General features: G+C 38.1%; 1 long non-coding RNA gene across 1 annotated transcript in view; it reads right to left on the minus strand.

The window, feature by feature from the left end:
* LOC143682377 (uncharacterized) overlaps positions 1–17,876 on the minus strand; it is an 80,684-nt gene extending 62,808 nt beyond the window's left edge. Inside the window, exons 1-2 of the long non-coding RNA XR_013175105.1 lie at positions 17,662–17,876; positions 7,137–7,280 (exon numbers count right to left, since the gene is read on the minus strand). This is a non-coding gene — a long non-coding RNA (uncharacterized LOC143682377). The remainder of the gene's footprint in view (positions 1–7,136; positions 7,281–17,661) is intronic.
* Positions 17,877–21,715: the final 3,839 nt, after the last annotated feature.

Below are 21,715 nucleotides of genomic sequence, written 5' to 3' on the forward strand. Positions count from 1 at the left end.
GTAATCCCAGGTGCTCTCCACAATGCCTAGCTCACAGGAGCCAATCAAAATTACTTTCAAAAATTGAGCACTAGGCACAGTTCTTGCACAAAGTAGAGCCAATGGAGAGGAGTGGCCAGCTTTTTGTCTTTTTTTTTTTTTTTTTGCATGGGCAGGCACCGGGAACCGAACCCGGGTCTTCCACATGGCAGGCGAGAATTCTGCCTGCTGAGCCACAGTGGCCCATCGAGTGGTCAGTTTTTAAAGAGAAATGTTAGCATTTACAGGCCTTGGTGTGGTCAATTCGATGTGGAGAGTGAGGTAAAACTAGAAGGCAAACATTACTCTCACTCCTGTGGCTTGGGTGGCTGGTGCTGCCATAACCGAAAAGAGAAAATAAAATAGGAGAATCCAAGTTGAGGCATAAGAAAGTGGCTCCATCTTTGACAGAGTGAGTTTAGAATGGGTGTGAAATATTGAGGGAAAGGAGTCCCAGGAAAGCTGGAAATATGCCTCTAGAGGGAAGGAAAGAAGCCTGGACAAAAGATATATGTCTAGTGAATGTTTGGTAATTACTTCAAGGTCCCAGGTCAGAAATTCTGGTTAGAAAAGATGAAATTCCCTATTGCAAAATTAAAAATTCTGCCTTTCCTGTTCAGGAAAAAATGTTCCACGTTGCTTACAGGGAAATGTCAGCACATTAGGGGTTTATTTTTTAGGGGAGGTCGTTTTGTTTGGTGTGGATTTTAGCAGACTTGACCTCTGTCCTGCTCCCCCTACCCCCTACCAAATAGCCCCACATTAATATAGAAGACTTTCATGAAAAATGCCAGCCTGGAATCATTCAATACCGTTATTAAAATTTGCTGCATTATCCAAAGTGATGAGAGCTAGAAATAACACTAAAGCATAACTGAACATTGGCATACAGTGTCGGTGCTGTGTAAACAAGTACAGTCACTCTGAACAAAATCTGTTTCAGTTTTCTCAGCCTCTCTGCCAAATACTTTAATAACTTTTCCTCCAATATCTTGGAATCTTCAGAATCATTGCCAATTGAAGCGCTATGGTTAAGGCCATCCCCTTAGAGCAGTTGCTCCGAGTTGGAAAACTAAAAATGAGAGGAAGCTTCTTTCAGGTGGAAGAAGAGGATGTTGCATCTGAAGCCTACTGTTTTCTCGAGTAACTAAGGTATACAAGCAAGTAAAGGAGTGGGTCTCTTCAGAAGTATGAGATGAAAGCAGTAAAACTTGACCATCCCGTTAGCCAATTTATTCACCTGTCTGTTTTTATCCTTCAGGTCTCTTACCAAACGCCATGCACCGACTTACACGGTTCTCTGTACAATCAAGAGGAACATCCCATGACGGAGATTTTCTTCATTTGTCATTACTCCTCAGGATGGTAGGCATTTGAAACCAGCTCCATTCCGTACAGCTGCTGGAGATGCTGCTGGGGTTTACGTCAGCTTAACATTCCAGGCATCCCCCTTGCATTTCACTGAGACAGTCAGTCCAACTCACCTGGCTTCTGTAAAGCTATTTCTCCCAAACTAATCACCGGTGACCTCTCAAACTTAGTTCGTAAAATCAGGTTAACTCATGCCAACATTTTTTGTTGTTGTTTTCCCTTTGTTAGTTTTCCAGAAGCTTAGTAACAGTAACTGTACAACTCTATCCTTTTTTTCTCCTCTGTTCAGCAGCTTGGGTTTTAAACAAATAGCAATGAAGTATTTTAAAGAATTATATACACACATGGGTAAGAAAACAAGCGTTTCTCACAACTGAACTACAATTCACAGTTCCAGTAAACAGTGATGTACAAATTTCTTTGAGCATTGCTTAGCACCAACCGTTTGAAAGGTCAGCTACTTAAGCAGCATAACTATCAGCCAATATTTGTTGATCTTGAAAAATGTGCCTGAGAAGGACATGAAAACCTACTTGCAAACTTTTTTTTATTTTTTTTTTGTTTTTCGCATGGGCAGGCACTGGGAACCGAACCCAGGTCTCAGGCATGGCAGGCGAGAACTCTGCCACTGAGCCACCATTGCCCACCCCTTGTGAATATTTATACAGAACTTACCAAGACATTATTTTGACACTTGACATTAGCTGGTTTTAGGGAATAAAAAATAAAATCTGAATAAAAAGGATGACCTGGTGCTGATGGGAAAACTTATGAAAATACCCTGAATAAAAATGGAAAGAGTAGTCAATAGTTTCATCTAGGGATCAGGGATGATCAAGATAGGGCAGGGGGAGAAAGAGAGAGAAAGAGAAGGTGAGGCAGGTGGCAGCAGTGAGTGCAAATTAGAGGCAAGAATGAACAAAGGTATTAGAAGGTGGTAGCTTTATTGTAGAAGAAGAAAATAGGTATCAAAAGGAAAGGAGAATGGAAAAGATAAAAGAGACATAAATGATATAAAAAATATTATGATTTCCATTGCCCTCCCCCATATGTGGGACATTACATCAAGGCCAATATATAAGATTCCACAAGGGTTCCAGGCACTAGAGCAATCTCCGGATGGGTCCCTGGTCCAGATAAGTCCTGAAACCTAGCCCAGCCTCTCCAGAACATCGCATAGTTCCATCTCCCTATCTCATATTAGTGACAGACCCTTCCAATAGCAAAAATTTAGAATTGCCATAGCCGAAACAACCCCAAAGAGAGGTACGGAAAGATCAAAGGTGAGGGTGGACTTATACATAGAAGATAGCATTTAACAAATGAATATGAATACTGAATCATTAAATTGCTATCTCTTTTAGTCTCCAGTATCTTAGAGCAGCTAGACGTGAAAACCTAAAATTGTGAATGTAACCCAGGTCAAAGTCTGAAATACATTCCACAACTAATTGTGGTGCTGTACTTTGAAATTTATAGCTTTTTTGTATATATGTTATTGTTCACAAAGAAAAGGAAAAAAAAGTCAATTGTGATGATAAAAAAAAGTATTTAAGCCCTTTAGCCTCCTATATTCTGGAGCAGCTAGAAGGAAAAATATGAGAGGATTGCATCGTAGCCCATGACAAACTCTGGGATCTGTCCTGTAACCACTTGTTGAAGAGTGCTTTGAAAACTGTTGCTTTTCTAATTTTTGCTTTGTATAAATGTTATACTATACAATAAAAAAAAGTGTAAAAATTACGATTTCAGCTTAAATTTGCATTAAAATCTGAAGTTTTCCTAAGCCATTCAGAACATTCCTGGTGTTTAATCACTGATTACCATTTAGGAATAAAATGTAATTCAGAGTTAAGTATAAAGAGAATAAAGAGAACACAACTGACTCTAGTTCAAATGTTATGAAGAATATCATCATAAGGTACCAGAGACGGTTTAAAGAAAGGCTACTAAACAAAGAAAAGTCCTAAGTAAATTGTAAATAGAATGAATGAGGATCTCAACAGCTGAAACCGTTTCTGATGTCCGTTGTCTAGAATGAGAAAAGGTGGGAAAATAACTGTTAAACACAGATAAATGCATACCCAGTATTTGTCCACTAGGCATTTTTGTTTGCAGAAAACAATCACTAAGTCTGTGTTATTGCAGTAACCTCATATTTGTTCTACATGCTTAAGTGGTGTCACCCCTAAGGCTGCTAGGCACGTTCTAAACCTAAGCGAGGGCACAGCACACCTCTAATTCTGGCGTACAAAGCTGGGGCGGTCTTCACAGCCCCCCAGCAGGCAGTCTCTGGCCTTCTGTGACCCAGCCCCTCGCTCCTTTCCTCGTTTACTCTGCTCCACCCACCGTGGGCAAAGCTCTTCCTCCCATGTGTCCCTGCCAGGGACCTGTGCTCTCGCTATTATTCCCTTTTCTAGAATAATCTTCTCCCAGATATACTTAGGATTTTCCAAGAGCCTTCCCTGACCGCTTTGTTTAAAAAAATCAATTCTTTTATCCTATACTCCTTCACTGCTCTAACTTTCTTCACAGCACGTCATATTTTCTTTACCAGTTTGTTTGCCTGAGAGGATTTTTATTTATGTCATCCACTGCCCTATCTCTAGGACCCAGAACTGTGTCTATTACACAGTAAACTCCCAAAAAATGTTTGTATGAATGAATAAAAACCTCACCCCTTCAATGAATTACCAATTGCCTGTCCTTATAGAACACTTGTGTGCCAGATCTGATCTATACACTTTTTTGGCAAATATTAACCCATTTACCCGGTGTCTGCCCATGCAAAAATAAATAAATAAATAAATAAAACAAAAACCATATTAACCCCTTTAATCCTCACAACAACCCCATGGGACAGAGTTTTATTTTAAGCGTCACGTGTTGTTTTCTCCTTACTTTTTTTTTCTGCACCCAACTAGCAATTAGATAGGAAATGAAACCCATTTTGCAGTCAAGGAAACTGAGGCACAGAGAGGTCAAGTACCTTGCCCAACGACACACAGCTAATAAGCAGTACAGCCAGGACTTCGACCCAGACAGCCAACCAGAGTTCCAAACTCTTAACCACGGAGGTCTCCTGCCTCCCCATGAACGAAAATATCTCATGGAAACACCTGATATTTGTTTTCAAAGGAAAAAAAATGGCTTCCCTTGTGGTTTTCAAGTATGTTCAAAGAATATAATCCCACATACTACACAGAGAAGGCCTAGCGCCCTTGCTATTTTACCAGCAGAAAGTGTTTTCTGTTTCTGATAGGTTCAACGAAAATTTTAAAACAGCTTCATTTACTATTTAGGAAGTATCTAGTACATAACTGGCGGCAGGTCAGTCAGTCCCTGAAGGAATAGAGATAGGAATGGATGAACCAGAGTTCTGCCGTCACATGTCACAGGCTTACCTTTCATTCAGTAAAGTAGAAAGATTACACATAAAGTACTGCATATTGCAACAAGGGCTCCAACAGAAGTTTACACAGTATTCTGTGGCATAAAAGCTAATTCTTCCTTAGGGCAATTGAAAGAGGAAGGAGGGGCTGGGGCTGACAGTATGAACTGAAATTTGCTGTTCAGGGAGGATAAAAAAAAAGACATTTCCGGCAGAGAGCTTAGCCTGAGCCAAGCCTGGAATCATGAAAGTAAGAACATGCATGAGCAGGTAAAGCAGACAGCTCTTGTGGGGAAATTGTTGAGTGGGTATGAAAGAGTGGCAAGAGGGGAGACCAAATAGGGAGACTGGGGCCAGGTTGTAGGGTTGTACTTCCCCCTGCATGCAATGGGAAGTTATCTAAACACATGCATTCAAAGTCACTTTTCAGGGAGTGTATAAGATTGGAATGAGGCAAGATCCAAGATCATCCTCATTCCAACGAGGAACACTTGAAAACTGCTTGCAATTTTTGGAAAAGCCTAAGTAGGGCGTGATGTATCAGCAAGGAAGCCCAGGGACATCGTCAGCTGTTCCTTGGCCTTTGCACGGAGTTGGCTTCACAGCAACTTGGAAAACCACAGTAAGTTCCAGAGTGTTGTGTGTCCTCTCTCTGGGAGCACGAGAGGAGGAAGGGAAGCACAGAGGAAGTTACAAACTATCTGTGATACATGGGCCAAAGTAAACCATTTGATCCCAGAGGGCCTGGGGATCTTGAAGGAAGCTTAGAAGCTCCTTTTGAAAATGCTCCAAAGACAGTGGCTGACTTTTCCTTTAAGCATTAAGTTTTGTTATTTGCTTTTTTTCCTCTTCCACATGCACAAGAGCAACCAGTATGGAAACTAACCTCTGTGGTAGTACTTTGAGAAAAGGACCCCTAAATTATGTGGCTAGAAATCATGGCAGGCAATCCAACACTTACTCTACATTTTATTCTGACCGAATGCTGACATTTTAAGTCAACCCAACTGCTCAAAATTGTTGATTTACTATTATTTTTTTTCAGCAACGTGCAGGAAAGTGCATGTCTTTATAGAATGTCTTTATAGAGTGCTCCAAACCATGAGAAAAATGACAGCAATGAATTATGGAGAAAATGACAGCAATCAATTATATTATCAATAAATTTATTTTGATTTGTTTCTATTTTTAGAACAGAATGCTTATTTTCAGAATAAGCTTGCTGCTGAAGGCCACTGGAAAAGAAAACTAAAGGTTAATAGGAAGGTCCTGTAGCTTGTAAAAAATTTCCTCTTAAAATTATTTTATCCACTTCAACTTCCTTAATCTTCACAAACACCCTGTGAGGTAGGTTAGTTAGGATCTGTTTCACAGATGAGAACACTTTGCTTTAGTCTTCCAACTTGTTCTTGAAAACCATTTCCTAATGGCTAAAGTTATTTTACTTTACCACAAAATGATTTTAAAATACGTTTTCCCTTTGATACTGTATTATTTAGGCTAACACAAGTTGATTTTCAGAGATTTAAGTGACTTTCCCAGCCACAAAACTGGTAGAGAGTAGCATACAAATTCATCTTTTGAGCCTCAGCCTGCTTGTTTTTCTCCTGAATCATAATGTCCCAGAGAAAGCCACCAGCTTGAGTAATAATTCATGCCAGCCCTATATTCAATAACAGATAACACTTAATATTGATCCTTTAACTGTTCTTATTAAATTGGAAATAGCCATGGATTGTCATTACTATTTTAAAAGTTGGATTTTTTAAAATGTCATGAATGCAAGTGCCTTCAATGAAATCATCTCCACCTTGATTATCTCTCCCTCAGTTTGGACTGAACTTTACCTATTTTATACCTGGAAAAATAGTTTTCCTTACTCAAACTCTGTTCTAAGCCAGCTCTTGAAGGGCTCAGGTCAGTGCAGCCCTAAGCTCAAAGAACACGCTAAGCAAGGAGTCAGACAGAAGTTTTATTACAAACAGGAGATTTTTCCCAGTGGCAGCCATTCAGGAAGTTAGTGCTTCGCAAAGGTGGGAGGTGCAAGCAGCAGCTTCTCAGGGTTTAGGACAAGGACTCTCCATAGGGTAAGAGAACAGTTTCAGCAGGGTCTCATGACACTGGCGTTTGGAGATTTGTTATCAACATATCAGGGGAGAGGAGTTTTAATGCTTTACAAGATAAGTGGTTTATGATACCATCTGTACATTCTTTTCCTCCCCAAGGAAGTCAGTTGACCTTTAACTTCTACCCTGGTAACTTTGGCAGCTTCGTGCAGTGACTTACTCTCAGTATGGAGGGGAAGCCCGAGCCCTGGGTCTCCACAAACTTTTGCAATAAAAAAGCCTTTACTTACATGAGATAGGCCTTGTATGGCTTATTCCAAAGAGAGTTCCATGTTTTCAAAAATATAAGAAATATCTGCTATTCCACTGCAGTCAAGGCAATATTGTCCATGAAGCATTTAGTAATTCCTTTGATCTTACAGCTCTCAGAACTCCTAAAGCAGAAAATAGACTTGTAAACCATTTTTTTATTCTTAGCTATTTTTTCTTATAAATAACTTCCCAATCAGAACTAAACTCCTAGAGAACAAGAAAGATGGCTTTGTTTTCATCAGAATTCTCCACAACTTCTAAACTAGTAACTTGGAAAGGGTGACATTTACTGCATTTTTGTTGAGCTCTCAACAAATGTTAAGTTCTCAGCAAGTGATCAGTTGACCAATGATGCAAGTTATAAATTATCCATTTAGTAGAAAAATTGTCAAGCATAACTTGCACTTGGAAATAGCTTTCTAACTGTGGAAGTTATTTTATTTCATTGTAAAGTAATAAAACCACATTTCCTTATCATATGTGATTCAGGCTTACTACTAATTCAGATTGTCTTTGGGCCTAATTAGTAGATTTTATGATGCTTCTTTTTTCTAGCATATGTACAACAAAATTCCAAAGAAGGATCTTTTTATTTTTTTAACATCCATTTAAACTATTCTCTGCACATCAATGAACTCAGCATCTCATAATTCTTATAACTATTACGAAGCATGCAATTGACTTCCTTTATGAAGAACTGAAAACAGTTATCCTGTTGAAATAAAGACATGAAAACTCTGGTGAGAATTCTGTCATTGCTTTCCATTTCACTTGATATCTTTACACTGTGATTAGGTTGTTTGAAAACTTCCAAATCAGCATAAAGAAACCAAAACTTTCAGCGTTCTGTCAGAGACATTAATAACGTCTCTCTGATTTAAAGAGCATACCCTGAGGGCAGGAATAGACGTGGTTCTATCCTGGATAAAATATAACCCAGTCACCAAAGAACATATGCTAAAAGTAACAGCAGTGTGTCCTCATCTCCTGTTGGTGTTTGAAACAACATCAAGGAGATGGTTTGGGGGGGATTTTCTTTTAATATTCATTTGTCATGAAACATATTATGCTCTTTCTTTTAAAATACTTTATGTATATTTTTGGTCTGTTTGAAAAAAAAACACTGCTACAGTACTTCTAAAATTAGAAACCACTTTGGGAAATATGACCTTTAGGTAGATTACTTGTTTCCCAAGGTCTTTTCATTTCCCCTTAGCAAAAAGGGCTGGACAAAACTACAGAGAAAAGAATGTACAGAGGGCAGGCCACGGTGGCTCAGTGGCAGAGTTCTCGCCTGCCATGCCGGAGACCCAGGTTTGATTCCCACCCATGCAAAAAAAAAGTCCAGGCATATCCAAACCCTGACAGTACTTTCCTGCCTAATACAACTGCAGCCTTATCTTGGTTGAATGGTGTTTCTGCTATGATTGATGCATAGCAAATTAAATCCAAACTTCATGGTATAAAATACCAACCATTTTATTAGGCTCATGGATTCCGTGGGTTTGGGGCAGAGCACTGCTGGGACGCTTGTCTCTGGTTCAAGCTGCGGCTAGGAGAAACCAAGGACGAGGAATGAAATCATTTGGAAGCTCATTCTCTCAACATGGCTGGTGCCTGAGCTAGGATGACTTGAAGTCTAGGACTGCCAACCAGGGCACCTTCACAAGGTCTTTCCATGTCAGTTGAGTTCCCTGTAGCCTGGCACCTAAGTGCTGATGGATTTCTTTACCTCGTGGCTCAAGGCTCCAAGGGATAGTGTTTCAGTGAACAAAGTGACAGTGGCTTAGCTTTTTGCAACTCAGCCTCAGCAGTCACACAACATCACTTCTGCTGTATTCTGTTGGCCAAAGTAGTCACAAACTCCCCTCAAATCAGGAGGAGAGGAACCAGATTCTACCTTTGGATGAGGCGGCAGCAAGATCACATTGGAGAAGTCGTGTGAGAGAGAAGATATGGATGCAGTCATCTGCCACAGTGACTCGGTATTTCACATCTGTCTCTGCTGTCTGCAGAGACTTGGGAGACTAAGGACTCTTGCTTGGTGGGGCTGTCTTTTGATCTTCCACATCCATTAGCACTTGCTGCATTTAGCACTCAACAAATGTTTGTTCATTTTGAATTTGAACCAACCTCCCTCGTCCTATCAAAAAGCTTCCAGAAAAGTTTCAATTACTGTCCCACGAGATGATACCTTTTGTGACATGATGAAGATAACAGCGTGTCATGGCCAGGGACACGTGTCAACTTGGCCAAGTGGTGGTACCTGTTTGTCTGGTTGGGCAAGTGCTGGCCTGTCTGTTGCTATGAGGACTTTTCATAGAATTAGATCATGATCATGTCAGCTGCATCCACAGCTGATTCCATTTGTAATCAGCCAAGGGGAGTGTCTTCTGCAATGAGTGATGCTTAATCTAATCATGGGAAGCCTTTTAAGGAGGATTCAGAGGAGACAGGCTCTTTCTGCTTTAGCCGGTGAGCCTCTCCTGTGGAGTTCATCCAGACCCTCCATCAGAATCATCAGCTTCACAGCCTGCCCTGTGGATTTTGGACTCTGTGTTCCTGCGGTCAAGTGAGACACTTGTATAAATTTTATATTTGCAAGTGTTCCCTGTTGATTCTGTTTCTCTAGAGAACCCTAACTAACGCACAGCGAATATTAATGTTCTAGTCATTTTAGTGGCAGGCATAAGACTGCGCTAAATTCACTTATCAGCTTCCTAAAAGGCAGTGCTGCCTGATGGATAGAGCACAGGGTTTCATGCTAAACATGCTCACTCGCAGTCTCTGGTGCACCATACAGATGTATGTTCTTGACTAAGCTATTAAAAGTCACTGAATTTTAGTTTCTTTTTGAGTAAAATGAAGAAAATGCTGGCTGACTAATAGAACCAAATCAGCAGAGCCAGGTTGAAAAAGCCATACCAAAGATCACAGAGGAGTCAGGTATGATCAATGCCAGCCAGGGATGCAGCTCAACAAGTTGTCTTTTGTAAACCGTCCACCCAGAAGGGATGTCTTTTCTAATTTACACAAAAGAGCCATTCATGCTAATGGAGGCCTTGACAACAGCTACAAAAGTAAACTAAATTAACAGCACCAATATAAGTTGACTATGTATATGAACATCTACTCATTTTGCCTCTATTTTGCCAGTCCAAATAGCCAATGAGGCCTGCAGGTAGTAGAAACGCACACAGTCTTAGTAGCAAGTTTGGGTATTATACTGAGTCAGCAGTCACTGTTCAATTATATTACATATACCTTCTACCATGTTGGACTTGTGTTGATTGTCTAGAAATGCGTAAAAGTATTCTCGTAGGTATGAAATAGAGCATCCACCTTGGAGTTTGTTTTCTCAAAACTTTGAGGTTCATATAACCAAAGGTCCAGTCCCAGACAAATGAGTTGAAGCATCTGATTCTTCACAGTGAATGTGCCTATATTTTTCATAGGTATTTAAATTCTATACAGGGGGACTTGAGATAGTTTCCAGAATTGACAGAACAGCACGTGGCTCTATAGCCCATCTCAGTCAGGTGTTTGGAGGCAGCTGGCTTTGATTATTATACTTGCGCCAGTATTAAAAACTTGCTCAGAACTCAAAATGGGTCCTTTTGGTGCCTATTAGAGAGCACCAGTGCAGCTCGAAATCATTTCTTAACGGAACAAGAAGCATTTTGAGTTTTAGGTTTATTACTGAAGTGTCTCATGTGTATCCTAAAAGAGCTACAGATTTGCTCAAAAGAAATCATAAGTGGCCATTTCTAAAGAAGAGTTTGTACATAAAAACCCACAAACCACTTTTGTTCCAAATAAGGAACGTGATGCAATTTCATTGAAAAGTATTTCCTCCGCATGTGACAGCAAACATCTCTGCCTAATATTGATCTTTTTACATTTCTAATATGTAAATTGCATTTAATTATCAAGTTAAAGCTGCAGAAATGTGATCTTTTATTTCTTATGCTTGAAATAAAAATATTTCCAAAAAGGGTCACTATACACTGTCTTCTCCTATAAAGGTGGTCATTAAAAAGGCAAATCTCCACCTACCTTACCTTAAACTCTCCATTAAAGCCTCTACCTCTAAAGGTAGGTAATTTAAAGACTATGGTCAATGGGGTTCAGGAAGCTTTGACTATGTCATACGCATAGCCCATTTATAAAGACAGGAATGTTTTCTTGTCCAATGTGCTTTAGCTCCCTCTTCTCTTCCCCATCTCTTTCAAATTAATTTTTGAACACCTGATAATCTGCTCAATGATTCATAGTTTGTCTTTCATTTTGCTGTCTCTCTCTAACCATGGGTCATCAGGGAAACAAAGGCAGAGAGGTGTTTTTGATGTCACAGTGCCTAGCCCAGGTCACTTATTGGGCCTCTTGTCCTTTCTTCTGTAATCTGGATGACAGGCACTTGCACCCTTTCCCTTCTCTATGTGTCGCAGTAGAGAAGCAAATCAAGTCAAAGTAACCTTTCTTAGTCCCAAATTTTGCTTCACCACTCATTCTCTGGACCATGACCCTCTGGAATTCAAGGAGATCGAAATTGTTCTTAAAGTAATCCAGCAAGAACCATAAACCAGTGAAGTCTGATGGAGAGAAGACCACACCTAGTTTTACCAATGCACTCCTTCGGGGCACACAAGAGTCAAGGTGTAGCTGCTTAGGACACATGTCCTCCCTTGCTCATAACTTCTTCATGCCCTGCTCCCTCCAAAACTTCAGCTCTGGATTCCCTTCCCAGTTCATTCCTTCTTGTGATGTGCTACCCTTGACCATTGCATATTGAACATCAGTCTCGTGGTGTTGACTTGCAAATACAAGTACATTTTCCCACCACACTATTTTGTAGAGCGCCGTAGCTTTTTCCTCCTCTCGGTACAAGAGAAGACAGAGAGAGGAAATATGTTGAGGTTCTTTCACTCCAAGCTAAGGCTAATTTTCTTCTAACATGCCTGAAGTCAAACTCAACTTGCCACCATGTGGATTAATTTCCTCCAAAGAGCATCTTATTTAGTCTTACATTAAATTCAATCTGGTTCACTTTGTTCTTGAAGTGCTTCTTCCTTACCCTGGGTTTTATTAAAAACTTTCTATTTTTAATGAAAATGCCTCTTTCTGAGCCATCCAGAAAAGGGCCCTCATTTAGATCATTTATCTCTTGTCTACCAGATTTCCTGCATTTACTAGAAAAGTGGGAGAAAGGAGTTGTGGAAAGAATCTCAAGACGTTCTGTTTTAACTGAAGGAATACCTCTAACTCTTTCTGAATGTATATGAGTTTGTAAGACTGTAAGGCCATCTATGCTCCTTCATTCTCAATATATATATATATATATATATATATATATATATATATATATATATATATATATATATATATATATTCTTTGTATGCTGTATGGCGGGCATGATATTTCATTCTTTTTCCATGTGAGCATCCCCTTATTGCAGCACCATTTGTCGATTTTTTAAAAATTTTTGTTTGGTTTTCCCTTTGTTTGTTTGCTTGTTTGTTTTCGGGGGGGAAGTGCATGGGCTGGGAATCGAACCCGGGTCTCCCACATGGCAGGCTGGAATTCTACCATTGAACTACACTCACACCCTCTCATTCTCAGTATGTTTTACGTATCTCAAATCAGACTCCTCTGCTAAGGTGGTAAAAAGCCAAATGCCTGCATAATCCAGCACTGCTCCTAAACTCATAATAGCGATGGAAGCCCTGGTAATACAAGAGGCCCGACAATAGAGGATCCCTGAATAAATTTTCCTAAAGGGCCCGTCAAAGAAAGGTTGGAGGAGGACTTTCTAGGTCAGACATTAATATTAGATGAAATATGTAACATAGAACCATGAAGTTTGCCTTCAATTTAAACGTAAGCTTCTCCGTGCTTATAATGAACATGTTTAGAACTGCAAGAAAAATAAGTGCAATTCACGAAATTGTTTCATGTACATCTTTAAGTTCTCAAGATTCAAAACCATGCTCTAAGCCAAAGATGGAGGGAAACAGCAAGGAAACTAGTTTAGATTTACAAAGGTCAAGGGGATCCTGCCTGCTGATCCACGCAAAGAGTGCGTGCCTGACATGATCATAAAAAAGACAAGCAGCGAGTATCTCCTCTGCACTTGACTCAGTTCTGCCTGCGAGTGGGACCGAAGTGCTCTTTCAAGTGATTTAAACCATGTTCAGTCTAATTCTGACTATATGTGAACTTTCCTTAGGCCCAGGGGTCCTCAACCCCAAGATGTGTTGAGGCCCTTGCATAGCACTCCCCCATCACTTCTGGCCCACCCAGACCGCTGACTCTGCCCTGGGTTTGTCGTGCTGGGTGGCGAGAGACCCTCCCACAAGCACAGCATCCTCGCCTGCGATCGTCCCCCCTTGACATCTCCCACTCCAAAAATCTTCATCTGCGCAAAGTGTTCTGAAGTCTGGGATAAGTTTTTATGGACTGTTCATTTGTTCTGCATAGAAAATTAAAAAGACAGGAATATGTCAGTCTGGTTCTGTCCAGTATGAGAGTATGGGTGATCCTCTTTTTCTGTTTCTTTAAATTTTTCTGAATTTCTCAGTGTTTCTGATATTTGATAGCATAAAACACAAGTCTAAATGCTTGTAGTTGTGTTGTATGTGATGTTGCCTGACCTAAATAAAATTGATCCATAAGGGTTTAGCAGGGAAATAATGCGCAAACTTATTCATTAATAAAATTCCTGAGAATCATTAGGATAAGTTTGTTGCATGTGTCAGAGAGAGAAGAAATGAAATTAAAAGGCTATAATTCTTCCTTACTCACATAATTTCATTATGTGAGTAGTTCTCTCTGAGTTAATAGAAAAATCAAAGTAATTGGGTTTTTTTGTTTGGTTTTTTTTTCTTTTTTGCATGAGCAGGCACCAGGAATCGAACCCAGGTCTCAGGCATGGCAGGTGAGAATTCTACCACTGAGCCACCATCACACTGCCCAAAGTAATTGACTTTTAACTATAAGGCTCCCTATAGTTTAAAATGCAACTGAGAATAGATTAAAATTAACCTATTATATTAAGATGAAATTGGCTTTACTCTTGTCAAAGACATCGTTATTTTCAGATCATCACTTTTGAAAACAAGAAAAAAGAAAAGGCAAAGGAATAGTTACTGACAATTTATTATAGGCGAGGTTATGCGTTAGGTATTTACACAAACTATTTTCTTTGATTTTACCAACAACCCCATAAAGTGGATAATATGTTCACCTTACAGCTGAATGAAGAGACACTTAGAAAGATTAACCTGCCTTGGTCATCTACTGTAACTAGCAAACAGAAGTGACAAGACTCAAAAAGATTGTTCTGATTTCCAAGCCTTTCCCAGAAACCAAAACGGAAGCAAATACTAATGTAGCTTGAGATCAGAATGAAGATGAGATAGAAGCCACGCAATACGTTTACCTTGGTAATATTTTGGATTAAGTAATTTTAGAAGAATGTGGCTTAATTACATGTGCACCTTTCTAGATTTAATGGAGGTAATAACGATAAAAGCAACTCACATTTTTAAAACTTTTACCATGTGTTTGGCATTGTTCTAGGCATTTTAAGTGCATTAATTTCTTTCATCCTCACAGCAACACAAAGAGATAAATACTCTTATCATTTGTATTTAAGGAGAAATTGTGAGATTGCTGAAGACACAGTATGGCTTTTGGATTAATAGATCAGAAAACTGGGTGTTTTTATAAAACAACTTGAACTTTATGGAGAAAATACTGCTAGGATTTGCATTGGCTGCAAGATTTGCTGTTTCCTCCTTATTCTCATTTCAAGGATAGGGCAATACAGCAATGAACTGAAAGAAATATAGATAGTAGTCCATGTTCCATGAAGGATTCAATCACCAATCTTATACACATTTAAGAACAAAGAATGAGTTTCAACCACATTTTCATCATTGTTTATTTTCGACGACTGAATTTTTTTCTAGACGTCAGCAGCATTTAACATTCTCTTCTCTACAAAAGCAAATTAGCCTTCGAAGAGGACCATACCTATTGCCCCATTAAAACTTGTGAGGGTCTTGAGACAGGATAATGTTGCTTTATTCTTGCTTTTGTGGGCTAATTCAAGAAAATTCTTTCATTATTACATGTGTGTCATTTAGGCCTCTGCAATAAGTTAATCTTAGTAATAAACTTATTCATGAGGTTTTAATTTGGAAAGAAATGAAACTGAATTTCATGCCTATCATAAACATTATTTTGGAATTATAAAATTTTATATGTGAGATTTATGGAAATGAGTTTATCTATTTCCTTATTGGTTTTGAAAAAAATTTTATATCAAATATCTTGCAGATGAAATAATTTTTCTTTCAGTTGCAAAGTTCTGGCTTTATATTTGAATGTTTGGTAGTTATTTATTTAAGGAGTTTAGAACTCTCACTGCATGCATTAATGATAATTTTTATGGGAAGATTTGTTCAAACCATTTTGATATTGGATCTATAAATCTAATGTTGGGGACAGTGAAAAATGGAAGCCAATGTAAAGGTGAAAATAACCTTCATATTATATGAGAAGTGATGACATCAAATTTCAGTAAAATTCTGAAGGTTTTAATAATTTCCATAAAAATAATATGTGCACATATAAACCTTGGTATGATAATTTAAGGAATAGAAGAAAATTCAATGTTAATATATAATAAATTACAAAGATAAATTATAATATATCATATTACGGGTTCCAGGATATAATTTAAAGAAATGAATGGATCATTTTAACATCTATCTGAAAAGTTAATATTTACTTTTGTGCTATATAAAAGGAACCTTTATAATTACCAGACATCAAGTTTTATTGTCTTTTTCTTAGAAACATTTAAAATACTGAAGTCATATTTATATATGGTTGTTTTAAAGTGTTCAAAACAGATACTCTCTGTGAGGGATCGTATATTCATTGCCTTAAATAGACTCGATTTTTGCACTCTTTGCTCATGGCTAAATCATTTGACTATCAGAATATCCAGTCAATTTAAAGGCATGTCCCTAGGGGACATCATGTGATAGATCAAAAATCAAAGGACAGTCAGGGCTTCTGCTGGCAAACTAGGCAGAGCTCAGATGTCAAGATTTAATGGGTTAAGAAGAGTCAAGGGGAAAATACTGGATATTAGAACAATTCAGATAACTTTTCCTTCATGCAAATTTGCTACCATTTATTGAGTGTCCGAACTGGAATCCTGTGATTCCTTATTTAAAAGGACGAGGAAGAAAGTGTTAATGGGTTTACAATTATTTATAGCAATTGTCTATCATTATGCTTGATATTTAAGCTCTTTTCTCTCTCAATAAACATTGTCACTTAGCCCATTAAATAATATTGGTTGAGTGCCTACTATATGCCAAGTACATTAAAAATATGTATTTGCTCTTTAGTAGTAACTGCTGTGAGACAGGCGACACCATAGATGATAAACTCATTTACAAATTCCTCTCAAAGCCATTTTAAACTTTCTAAAGCTTCTCAACTCGGTCACCACAGCAAGAGGCTATACAAAATGTGCTGATATTATTATCTCCTCAGTTTTGGGGACAGCCAAATGGAACTGAAGCTGGGTTGTCTTAGAATTATGGCTATGCTATAGCTTTATAAATGCTCTGAAGTCCTACTTTAAAACCTTGTCACTGCCTGTTAAGTAATGTCAACCTCTCGAGTTGTCCAGAGGGTAAAGAGGGCTCCCTTGTCTTTTTTTTTTTTTTTTTTTTCTTACATGGGCAGGCACCAGGAATCGAACCTGGGTCCTCTGGCATGGCAGGCGAGCATTCTTGCCTGCTGAGCCACTGTGGCCTACCCTCCCTTGTCTTTTATTTTCAACTAAACTTTTTATTTGGAGATGATTGTAAATTTGTATGTAGTTGAAAAAAATAATATAGACAGATTCTATGTATTTGCCACCTTGTTTCCCACAACAGTGATATCTTCAAAACTGTAACACAATAAAAGAAACATAATATTTACATGGCTACAACCAGTCAAGATACAGAGCAGTTCCATGACATCAGTGAACCATCATGTTGTTTTTTTGTAGACAATACCAATAAATTCTCCCTTCCTCATCACCTGGAAACCACCAACTTGTCTCCCATTTCCAAGATATCATTTCAGAAATGTTAGTAAATCTAATCATCGTGTATGTAATCTTCTGGGATTGGCTTTTCTCACTCAACACAATTTTCTGGAGATGAATCCAGGTTGTTGTAGGGTGTGTCAACAGTCCATCCTTTTTCATTGCTGAGTATTATTCTACAGAATGAATATGTCACAGCTGGTTCAACCATTCATCCACTGAAGGACATCTGGGTTGTTTCCAGCTTGGGAAGATTATGAATTGTTTCGGATATTTGTGTACAGGTTTTGTGTGAACATAAATTTCCTTTTTTCTTTTTTGAGGATAAATACCTACGTGAATTCCCACCCCCCCACCCCCCGCAAAAGAGGTCGGGGCGCCTTACCGGCAGCCGGAGACCCGAGGCCAGGGCGCAGTTCCCCCGCAGAGGGCGGGGAGTAGAACTCCGGGCGCTGAGGGGTCGAGCTCGAGAGGGTAGAGGGAAGACCGCGCGCAGGGGACCACTGCGGGTCCAAAGCACTGGACAGCCGAGTCAATTAGGCTAGAAGCAGGGCAGCTTTATTGATGATGATGCTTCTGCAAGGGCTGCTAGTTGCTGAAGACCCCGAGGCAAGGATGGCGTCGGAATATATACACGCACTCAGGGGGCGGGGAATACAGGGCGTGGAGGATGGGTTAGGGACCAATCACTCGACAGTAGGTGGGGGGAGAAGAGTGATGATTGCAGTTACCAGGGAGAGACTGATTTTTAAAGGCCTAGAAGAAGCAGATGTAACAAGATGGAGAGGATATCCAAAAATAAAACTACAAGGCCGAAGATGAAAATATCCCACAAATACCCAGAAGTACAGCTACTGGGTTGTATGATAGTTGTGAGTTTAACCTTATAACAAAATTCCAATTTTCCAGAACGGCCATATTGCTTTCCATTCCTACCAGTAATGGATGAGTGAACCAGTTTCTCATCATCCTTGCCAGCACCTGATGTTGTCATTATACATATTTTTTATTTCAGCCATTCTCATAGTTATAGTGACTTCTCATTGTGGTTTAAATTTTCATTTCTTTTATGGCTAATGATGTTGAACATCTTTTTCATGTTCTTATTACATATTCTCTTAGTGAAATGTCTTCGGATACATTTTGCCCATTTTCTAGCTATTGAATTTTAAGAATTTTTTGTATATATTCTAAATTGAATCTGTTGTCAGATATGTGGTTTGCAAACATTTTCTGCAGTCTTTGATTTATCTTTCCACTGTCTTAATGCAGTATTTCATAGAGCAAATAACTTTAATTTTGATGAGGTCCAATTTATTAATTTTTCCTTTTATGGATCATAGTTTTTGTGTCAACTCTGAAACTTCTCTGCCTCGCCTTAGATCCTGAAGATTTTCTCCTGAGTTTTCCAAAAAAAGTTTTATAGTATTAGGTTTGACCTTTAAATTCATAATCCATTTTGAATTAATTTTGTATAAAGTATGACATTTCTGATAAGATTCTCTTTGTGTTTATTTTATTTTTGCCTATGGATAACCAATTGCTCTAGCACCATTCATTGAAAAGGCTATCCTTTCTTCATTTGTCAAAAATAAGTTGGGCATATTTTTGCATGTGTAACTATGGGTGCCTTTTAAAGTAGAACACCTCATTTTGAAGAGAACACAAACAAATCTAGCAATGTAGATTAAAATTTTAAATTGAAAAAAAATTCAGAGTATTTGAAGTCAGAAAATAAGTGCTCAAGTCCTTTCTCTGATACCTATTAAGTAAGAAATTTTATAAAAATCCCTTAACTTTTCTGAAATTTTCCTTTCTCTTTTGTAGAGTGGAATAACAATTACATCTGGCATTTTTACTTCACAGTACTATTTGGAGAAACGAAGGATATACATTAAATTTCTGTGCAAATTGTAAAGAATTATAATGCACCAAATTTAGTTATTTGCATAATTTATTGAAATAATCACCACCTTTTTCTCCTTCCTGCTTCTCTTTTTATTTCTCTCTCTCTCTCTCTCCCCTCCTCTTTCTCTTTCTGAAAGAAAAAAAATTCAAAATTTTTCTAGCAGCAGTCCCCAAAGATCTAACTCAAATAAAGCCTGTTATCTGAAATGTTAATCATATCTTAGGATTTATTTTGTATTAAAGTGAATAATTTAAATCCACTTGGTATTTGTTCATTATAGATTACAAAGTACATTATTCATGTAATATACAGCAAGTATTAAAAAGAGACACTTATTAACTAGCTTTTACTATATGCCATATACTGGCTTTATAATGGTGTTAGATTAGTTAAATAACATTCTGATTTTTAAAGTTAAATAAAATAGTCTCTAACCTAGAGAAGATAGAAATCTAGTGCATAGGACAGACAAGTAGCTAACTCTAAAACCATATGAATAAAGTTAAAATTAATATATGGAATGGAAAGCTCTTTGGCTTAACTCAGTTCTGCATCTATTTTCCTTTATATTCCTATCCTATATAACTGTCTGACCCTCCAAAGGCCATTATCTCTGTAGCTACTACTTATCAATTCCTAATTAACCTAGAAGCTAATTCAATGATACAAATTAATGCAGAATTCATTGAAAGAAACATCTAGAAGCAGAGACTAATATTATTTATCATGATGGACAATTGATGAGAAAAGTGAATTTTTTAGCTGCTAAGTGATTTAGAATGGTTCAGGATCATCAGACTTTTGCTTTATTTCCTTGTGCCTTTCACACATTGTAAATCCCATAGACCACACCTATAATTTCTCAGAGTCAACAACTCCAAAGCATTTATATATCCGGGACTGCAAAATGACCTGAAAACTAGATGGACATTATCAATGGCCCAGATAGGTCCTGCAGTAAAAAAATAAAATAAAATAAAATAAAAAGCTTCATACAGTTACTACCACCTTAAGGGCATATAACAAAAGTTAGGGCATTCTGTAATGCAAATACCCATTCAAACCTAGGAGATTTCCAGAGCAGATTTAAAATGGTCTTCTATCATATACAAAAGTCAGAAAAATAAAGACTTAAAATAAGAATGCTTTTATTCAATTTAGCTTCCATTTGAACACAAATGTGTTGTCTGCATGAGAAAATTGAATAAATAAATCAAGATTCTTTCCCTTAATAGTTATTTTCATTGGCCAGCACTTGGTAATAATGACTCAAGGCCCAGATTGAATTTCACTTGTGGGCAGCTTCATTTATCGTGCTTCCAAAGCCAGGAACTGCTGCCATTTGCTTTTGGCACACACACACAAAAAATCTATTTCTATGTGATTTGTTTTATTCTGGTGTGTGTGTTGGGGGGGCAATTACAATAGTGTACTCTTCTAGAAAAGGTGCTTCTATCAAGATTTTTAATTTAGTAATAAAAATTTTGACCATATATTGCAGATAGTAAAAAATGGGTCATTTCAAAATGCACTAATTAACTCAGTACCGCTATTTCTGAGGCATCATTGCTGGTCACCATATACCGAATCCACATTTGTGGTAATAAAGAAAAAAAATTCAGTTAGAATATTGAGTGAGAAATTCATTGTTTTTATTCTGCTTTAAGAGTTTCCATTTTGGAGGTACTCATTCATTGCCCTACATCAAATGCCTATTCCATGCCAAGAATTTAAGTACTAGAAATAAAAATGAGTAAGACAAAAGGCCAGCCCTCTGTCCTGTACAGACAGAGCAAACAGTTACACCATGAAATATGATTGATAAAATAGGTGATTAAAGGGAGTGAAATGAATAAAGTATTAAAAAAATTTTTTTTTCCCATAGCCTTGGTCCCTATATGGCAGGAATCACCGGAAACCTTTGAGATTTCCAGGTCGGTGCGAGTCCCTTGTAAACTGTCATCAGTTCTAGTGAGGATTAGAAACTGAGCTATTACATTTGGGATCCAGAATCTCCACTTACTGTGTGAATTGAAGCAATGACTTCAACTTTCTGGGCCTCAATTTACATCTGAGAATTAAATAGGAATTTCCAGTACCTGCCTCTAACTGGGTAGTTATGAGAATAAAAAGAGACATCACAGGGTGCAAGGATTGTTCAGTGGTAAAGTTCTGGCCTGCCATGCAGGAGACCCGGGTTCGATTCCCAGCCCATGCATTTCCCCAAATCAAAACAAGCAAACAAAAATTCAATAAATGGTGCTGCAATAATGGGATACTCACATGGAAAAAGAATGAAACGTGACCCCACCATACAGCATACAAAAAAAAAGGAGACAATGTACAGGGACGTGCATTGCAAAAGAAAGCAGATTAGACTGTAAATGGGTATACAAATGTTGTTTGTTGTGGTCATTGTTATTATTAATGAATCCTCTGGGCCAAATAAACCCTTTATAAAAAATAAGCCATCGTAAAGGGGAAAAAGCCATAAATCACATAAATCTGAGCTTCCTGCCTGCCTTCCCAT

Source organism: Tamandua tetradactyla, chromosome 5 (genome assembly GCF_023851605.1).
Source record: "Tamandua tetradactyla isolate mTamTet1 chromosome 5, mTamTet1.pri, whole genome shotgun sequence".
Taxonomy (NCBI): Eukaryota; Metazoa; Chordata; class Mammalia; order Pilosa; family Myrmecophagidae; genus Tamandua; species Tamandua tetradactyla.